The sequence below is a fragment of the Neomonachus schauinslandi genome, chromosome 1 (assembly GCF_002201575.2).
Source record: "Neomonachus schauinslandi chromosome 1, ASM220157v2, whole genome shotgun sequence".
NCBI classification, from domain to species: domain Eukaryota; kingdom Metazoa; phylum Chordata; class Mammalia; order Carnivora; family Phocidae; genus Neomonachus; species Neomonachus schauinslandi.
Genome location: NC_058403.1, coordinates 97778955 through 97787275, shown reverse-complemented (window position 1 = coordinate 97787275; position 8321 = coordinate 97778955). Strand labels below are relative to the sequence as shown.

Below are 8321 nucleotides of genomic sequence, written 5' to 3'. Positions count from 1 at the left end.
AAAAAGGATGTAAGTGTTGCTTTTTTTTTTTTTCCCTTGTTCGTCACGTGTAGAGTACTCAAGACAGAGCTGGCAGGAAGTTCTTTTGGATCCCGACCAAGCCGACTGCCCAGAGGTCAAGGAACTCAGTAAAAAGAAGCTGGATGCCAGAGGAGGCAATTTTAAGTGACCAGATGGAGAAATTGTGTCTTTCCACATTAAAAACAAAACTGCAGGTGAGAAATGACTGGTGGCGGGATGTCTTCAACGAACAGATAGCCACAGACATGAGAGAAAAGATTTAGCTTGAAACATTAGCCAAGCTCAAGAAGCCCAAAAATCAGCTTATGATGGTATCAGTCGTTAAATACACTTTCTACTCCCTTACGGTTACACCGCCTTGCTACTCCAAACTTAATGCAGACAAAAGCAGCATATTAAGTGAGGGAGTGGGAGTAAAAACTCTTAATTTTACTGATTACACTTTCAAAAAAAAATGTTATTGGATCAAAATTATGAGTACGTGGTAAAAAAAAAAAAAAAATCCCCATAAGTACTCCAGTTATATGCTCTCTCAGTATTTTCAAATCCTCTGTACGAAATGGTTCACTGGCTATTCTCTGTCAAAGACCAGTGAACCAGATTACCTATTCTGAGGCAACTGTCTTCTGAGTATATGGATCACAGGCTCTGCAATTGTCTATGTACCACTGGCAAGCCTTCTCCTTTGTAGGATCTTAGCTTTTGCTGTTGATTACCGCAAATCCCATTAACCCTCCATGCTTTTCTGCTTAGATCACGCTCTCATTTTACAAGCACTTTAAATTTTCATTCCAATACATTAGAATTGCTGCACTACAATGCCCGTTTAAAAAGATTTTTGTGCTTTACACAGTCAGTTTTCTTGACTTTTCTACCTTTTGCTTAACACTACGCCAATGTAGCATTCAGCCATATAAGAATTTTTCTGAGGTGATCTCTTTTCATCAAGCACATTGTATGTCTTTTGTACCCTGCTTCAAAAATTGACCTAGGATGACCTTGGCCTTATCTTATTAAATTGCTACATCAAAATTTCACCTATACTATTCAAATCGTAAGACTTTAAGTATTGCTCTATTGAGTACCCCCTATGATACAGTAAAGGTTGAACAGATAGTGTGTCATATTTGTAACCTGATGTCCAGTATTCAGATCTGTATATTTTTCAAAGCATGGTATAAGTCACTTGAGGGAATCCATTATAAGTACATTGAATATACTGACCTTGATACTAATTGTGATCAAGGTTCATTAACATGTAAACTGGATAAATATGTTGCGATTGGGAGTTGAGGACTAACTAAAAAATATCAACACTAAATGTATGGAAGTAAAACCATGATCAGCAATACTAAATGTACAGCTCAATCAATTTTGCCTGGATTTCTGACGGCCTACCTATTATATTTTCTAGAACTTATTTAATTCATTTTCCACTTTCCAACACTCTGACCTTTGTTCTATTCAGAGAACAGCCATCTTACTACATTGATGAAATCAGGGAATTCATGTAAGTTCTCTCAAGTTTTTTCCTTTCTACTTCAAAATTTCTTTTCATTCTTCTTCTCACAAGAAGGATTTTTCCCTCACTTTTTCAGGAAGTGTGAATTCCATTTCTTCTGATTTTATTAATAATTTCCTTTCCCTTTTGCATGCTTTTCTATTTATCCACCAAATCCTTTCCAACTTACAATTTTTTTTTTAAAGTTTTGCCATCGTAATTGAGTCATTGAGGTTTGTTGGCTGAAATTACTCATTATCCATTTACTTCTAAACCTTTGCTTCTTGGTATCTGTCTCCACCACTTTATTAAATGGTGCCCAGTGATTTTTATTCTCAGCCCACTTATTTTTGACTACCAGGAGCCATTGACACTGCTGGTCATTTCCTTAGAGTCTAGATCAGCAAATAGTAATTGTCTGCCGGTTGTGTTCCTAGAACTGATTTATCCATATGACCATTGGTTTTTGTTTGTTTGTTTGTTGGGTTTTTTGTTTTGTTTTTGTTAGTTTGTTTTCTGTCATACCTCCTCAGGTTGCTGTGGTAATTTAGGGTTTCAGGGCAATTGAGTATCAAATGAAACCTTAACCACTCATGTTTAATTTCTTAGGGAGCAGGCTTCATCTTGTGCCTTCAAGATTGATATTTATAAGAATACTCCTGATGATACTTTCATGGCAAGGGATTCACTTCTTCTGGTGGGCATCTCTAATTCACATATCAGCTTTTCAATGAGGACAGCTTAAGAGAGGAAAGATTTCTATTATACTTTTGCTAATATTTCTGAATCCCTAAGAATATAGGAAACATTTTGATGCTGTTTTCCAACATATTGATTTACATACTTTTAATTTGACTACTACCTCTGGCCTAAGCCCCGACTCTTTGAAGTTTTATTTTTTTTCTAAAAATGCCTCAAAAATATCTTTAAACTAATTCAATCGCCTGCTTCTTAAAGGGATAATGCATTAAAAAAAATCTGTTTATCATGGAATTTACATAAAATCGCGTAACTTAATGTAAACCTAACAAGATTTCTAAAGGTTTTTTATAGTATTCTTCACATAGGTCAATTAGATGATGTTAGCATATATTACCTAAAGGTTTAATTGATATTTAAAAAGTCAGACCCCTTCTTCCTTTTTATGGTATAAAGATCTATAAGACAGCATGCCCAAGGATAGGATTTTGCAAGTACTATTTATTGATTGTGTAAATTTAATAAGCTCCAGATCCATTTTAAGTATCTATGATAATTTTCGAATCTCACAACTATGAGCCACCAAGAGCACTTGCTCTCAAAAGAGTATTTGTGTAAAGTCTTTTTCTATACCTACCTCCTTTCCCTTTGCAGGTTGAAATAAATGGGTTATTCAGACCTACAGCAGACACAGTATTTATCTAAATGTGTGCTGACTATGCAGGTGTCATTTGGAATTTTTGAAATGCTGATGTTAAAACAGGAAACCTACATAATCAATTTAAAAATCATCCTTCATTATTCCAAGTTTAAATTAAGAAAATAATGCCTAAAGGAAATTCAGACTAAAATCTGCTTCTTGGGCATACTGTTTCCACGGGGAATTTATATTCTATCAATTTCTTTAGGGCATCATTGTCTTAATTTAAATTTGAAGAGATGAAGGATGAGTTCTTAAAATTACACTGTGTATTTGCAGAACTGGGCATTTATTATTTTTTCCTCATGGAATAGAAGTAAAACTTCTCAAACACTGATCTGATTATATTTTTGTAATTTTTTTTTTTAAAGATTTTATTTATTTATTTGAGACAGAGAGCATGAGAGGGAGGAGGGTCAGAGGGAGAAGCAGACTCCCTGCCAAGCAGGGAGCCCGATGCGGGACTCGATCCTGGGACTCCAGGATCATGACCTGAGCCGAAGGCAGTCGCCCAACCAACTGAGCCACCCAGGCGCCCTGTAATTTTTTTTTACTCAAAGTTAAGGTGAAGAAACCCAACAAAGCAAATAAATGACATTCTTTTGATCCATTTTAATGTCATTTTTACCCACTTTTGAGGCCTCTTCAGTAAGTTTATTAGTAGACACATACTACCTATTGTGACATGAGATAATGAACGCCGGCGAAATTGGTCAATTCGGAAGTCTCTGAGACCCAGAACTTCACATTTTCTATGAGGAGCATATGTTATTGGGAACAAGAATCGTCTCTGTAGTTAGGCATAATGTAATGTCTAGAAAGGATAGTGCCATAAAATGGGTGGAATTCCAGACAATATGCATAAGGGATGGCTAGCAAGACATGACAAAATACTTAGAAGAGAGGCTAATGGGATCCCAGCAACAGGAAGTCTAGAAGTGAGCAAGAAGCAGGCTCAGTTGTCAGGCAGCAAGAGAGAAGGGATACCACAGGGTCTGAGCTCAGACACTTGGTTCTAAACCTGTAGGACACAAGCTAGAGATGAGAGAATGATCCTCAATGACAGGAGTACAGGGCAGAATGTGTAAATAAATGTAGGTAAATAAAGAAGAATTGAAGTAGCAAGCTGAAATGCAGAGCAAAATAATTATGTTTCTTAGAACAAGCAAAAGTTCAGTTAGAACAGGAACTTGACAAAGAGAGCAACAAGTTTAACTTAAATAGTCATTTGAATATTAATTTTTTTTTTCTTCCTGGGGCGCCTGGGTGGCTCATTTGGTTAAACGTCTGCCTTCGGCTCAGGTCATTATTCCGGGGTCCTGGGATTGAGTCCAGCATTGGGCTCCCTGCTCAGTGGGGAACCTGCTTCTCCCTCTGCTCCTCCCCCCTGCTTGGGCTCTCTCTCTCTCTCTTAAATAAATAAATAAAATCTTTTAAAAATAAATAATAAATATTTTTTTTCCTAAAGATACTATTGTACCCAGATACTTGACATAGATAAACTACTAGTTAGCTATCAAACATGTATTGACTTGTTAATTTTAGCCATTCTGACTGGTGTGAGGTGGTATCTCATTGAGGTTTTGGGGGAAATCGGAGAGGGACACGAACCATGAGAGACTATGGACTCTGAGAAACAAACCAAGGTTTCTAGAGGGGAGGGGGTGAGGGGATGGGTTAGCCTGGGGATGGGTATTAAAGAGGGCACATATTGAATGGAGCACTAGGTGTTATACGCAAACAATGCATCATGGATCACTACATCAAAAACTAATGATGTAATGTATGGTGATTAACATAACATAATAAAATAAAATAAAATAAAATAAAGCAATAAGTTCCAAAAAAAAAAAATATATGTATTGACAATGAAAGGTAAAGGTAAAGGTAAAGGGATAAAGATCTGTATAAGCTATTTTAGTGAAAATGTTAACATTTTAAACAGCACAACTTGATATAAAATATATATGATGAAAAAATAAATTATTCTTATTCTCTTAGTAAAGGTATTTCAATTTTTAACAAATTTTACAACTATTTTTGACATAAAACAAATTGCTCATATTAAAGGGTGCAATATGATACATTTTAATAAATGTCTACCTCCATGAAACCACCAAAATGAGGATAATGCATATATCCATCATGACCCCAAAGTTTCTAAATTTCTTTTTTTTAACCCTCCTTCCTGCCACCCCCTGCACACTCATCCAGTCTTCAAGCAAACAATGATTTCTTTTCTGTTACTAAAGATTTGTTTTCATCTTCTAGAATTTTATATATAGAATTTTATATATATAAAATATAAATTTTATATAATTTTATATATAGACTGTATAGAGTATGTCTTCTTTTTTGATTTTTTTGACTCTACATAATTATTTTGAGATTCATCCATGTTGGTTCTATGTCAGTAATATATTCCTTTCAATTGCTGAGTAATGTGGATAAGACCAAAAAATGTTTTATCCGTTCACCTGTTACTGGACATTTAGGCTGTTTCCGGTTTTCATGTGGACATATGCTGTGACATATGAGAGAAATACTGGGTCATATGGTATGTGTATGTATAATATTTCATGAAACTGCCAAATTATTTTCCAAAGTAGTTGTGTCATTTTACTTCCCCATAAGCAATGTAAGAAAATTCCAGTTGTTATACATCATATCAATACTTGGAAAAATGAATATACTAGACATTCTTTTTTTGTCTCATGGTGTCTCATAGTAATTTTAATTTGCATTTCCTTAATGAGTGATAACCTTGAAAATATTTGCCTGTGCCTATTCTCCATTTGTATCTTTTTAGATAAAGTAGTTCAACTTTTTGCCCATTTCTTAAGTGGTCACTTTCAGGTGACTGATTTATTCTTAAATGAGCTTTAGCAGCTTTGTCTTTCAAAGAATATGTTTGTTGAGTTGAAGGTGAATTTATTGACATGAAGTTATTTATATTATTCCCTTATTATCGTTTTCCTGTCTGTGGAATCTGAAATGATTTCACCTCTGTCATCCCAAGTATTAGTAGCATGTGTGTTCCCTTTTCTTTCTTGATCATTCTGGACAGTTTTCCAATTTTGTCTTTTCTAAAAACCTGTATTTTTGTATAATTTATTTTATTTATTGCTTTTCTTTTACCTATTTCAATTACTTCTGCTTTTATTTTTATTGGTCCCTTTATTCTGCTTATTTTGAATATAAGTTGATTTTCTTTTTGTGCTTTTCTTTAAATCAAAACTAGATCATTGATCTCTGGGCTTTTTTCTTCTACTTATTTATTTGAGAGAGAGTGTGCATGAGAAGAGGGGAGGAGGGGAAGGAGAGGGACAAGCAGACTCCCCACTGAGCAGGGAGCTCAATGCCATCATGACCCCGGGATCATGACTTGAGCAGAAGGCAGACATTTAACCGACTGAGTCACCCAGGTACCCAGCTTTCCTCTTTTCTAATACAGGTCTCTGTGTGGCATTCACTATTTAAATTCCTCCCCACACATTTTGAAATAGTATGTTTTAATTTTCATTAAGTTCATAATGTGTTCTAATTTCCCATTTTATTTCTTCTTTAACCCATGGGTTATTTGGTAGTGTATAATTTGGTTTGCAAATATTTTAATATGTTATGGATGTCCTTCTGTTACTGATTTCAATTTAATTCCTGGTGATTTGAGAATGTACTTTGTTTGATTTTAATCTTTTTAGATGTGCTAATGCTTTTTTACATCACAGAATATATTCCATCTTGGTAAATGTATCATGAGAGCTTTGTGCAGTGGCAGTATCGTAACCAATGAGGTTTATCTGAGGCGCGATTATTGCTAATTGTAAATATATCATGAGAACTTTGACAAATGTATAATTTTTTTATTGACTTTTTTAACTTCATTTTTTAGAGTAATTTTAGAGCATTAGGTTTTTAGAACGTTTTTTAGAGTTGTTAGAGTCACAGAAAAATTAAGAAAATACAGAGATTTTTCCATGCACTCCCTGCCCACACATATGCACTGCTTCCCCTATTATCCATATTCTCCACCACAGGGGTACATGTGTTACAACTGATGAACTTACATTAACACATCATAATCACCCAAATCCATAGCTTACATCACAGTCCAGTCTTGGTATTGTATGTTCTATAGGTTTTGACAAATGTATAATGACACATATCCATCATTATCAGATCATACAGAACATATTCACTGCCCTCCAAATCCTCTGTGTTCTGCCTATTATTTCCCCCTCCATTCCCCAACCCCAGGCAACCACTGATTTTTTTACTGTCTCCATAGTTTTGTCTTTAACATGATGTCATAGAGTTGAAATCATGTAGTATGAAGCCTTTTCAAATTGGCTTCTTTCAATTAGTAATATGCCTTTAAGGTTCCTCCATGTCTTTCATGGCTTGATAGTTCATTTCTTTTTAATACCAGTTAATATTCTATTGTCTGGATGTACCAGTTTACCCATCCGCCTACTGGAGTACATCTTGGTTGTTTACAAGTTTTGGCAATTATGAATAAAGCTGTTATAAACATCTGTGTGCAGCTTTTGTGGAGACATAAGTCTTTAACACTTTTGGCTAAATACTAAGGAGTGCAATTACTGGATCATATGGCAAGAGTGTGTTTAGTTTTGTAAAAATCTGTCAAACTGTCTTCCAAAGTGACTGTACCACTTTGCATTTCCACCAACAATAAATGAGAGCTCCTAGGGGCGCCTGGGTGACTCAGTCATTAAGGATCTGCCTTCAGTTCGCTTGGGTCCTGGGATCGAGCCCCTCATCGGGCTCCCTGCTCAGCGGGAAACCTGCTTCTCCCTCTCCCACTCCCCCTGCTTGTGTTCTCTCTTGCTGTGTCTCTCTCTGTCAAATAAATAAATAAAATCTTTTTAATAAATAAATAAATAAATAAATAAATAAATGTGAGCTCCTATTGCTCCACATCCTCACTAGGATTTGGTGTTGTCAGTGTTTTGTATTTTAATCACCTAATAGCTGTGTAAATAGTATCTCATTGTTGTTTTAATTTGCATTTCCCCCATAATATATAACGTGGAGCATCTTTCTATATGCTTATTTTTCATCTGTATATCTTCTTTGGTGAGGAATTTTTTAAGGACTTTAGCCTATTCTTAAAGCATATTTGTTTTCTTATTCTTTTTTTTTTTTTTTTTTTTTTAAAAAGTTTTTTTTTTTTTTTTTGAGAGAGAGAGACTGAGAGAGAGAGCACATGAGAGGGGGGAGGGTCGGGAGGGCCAGAGGGAGAAGCAGACTCCCTGCCAAGCAGGGAGCCCGATGCGGGACTCGATCCAGGGACTCCAGGATCATGCCTGAGCCGAAGGCAGTCGCTTAACCAACTGAGCCACCCAGGCGCCCTGTTTTCTTATTCTTGAGCTTTGAGAG

The 8321-nt window shown here is 35.6% G+C and overlaps 1 pseudogene; it reads left to right on the top strand.

Moving 5' to 3' along the window:
• Window positions 1-6681: 6681 nt before the first annotated feature.
• Window positions 6682-6814, top strand: LOC123326886 (annotated as a pseudogene).
• The last annotated feature ends 1507 nt before the right edge of the window (window positions 6815-8321 follow it).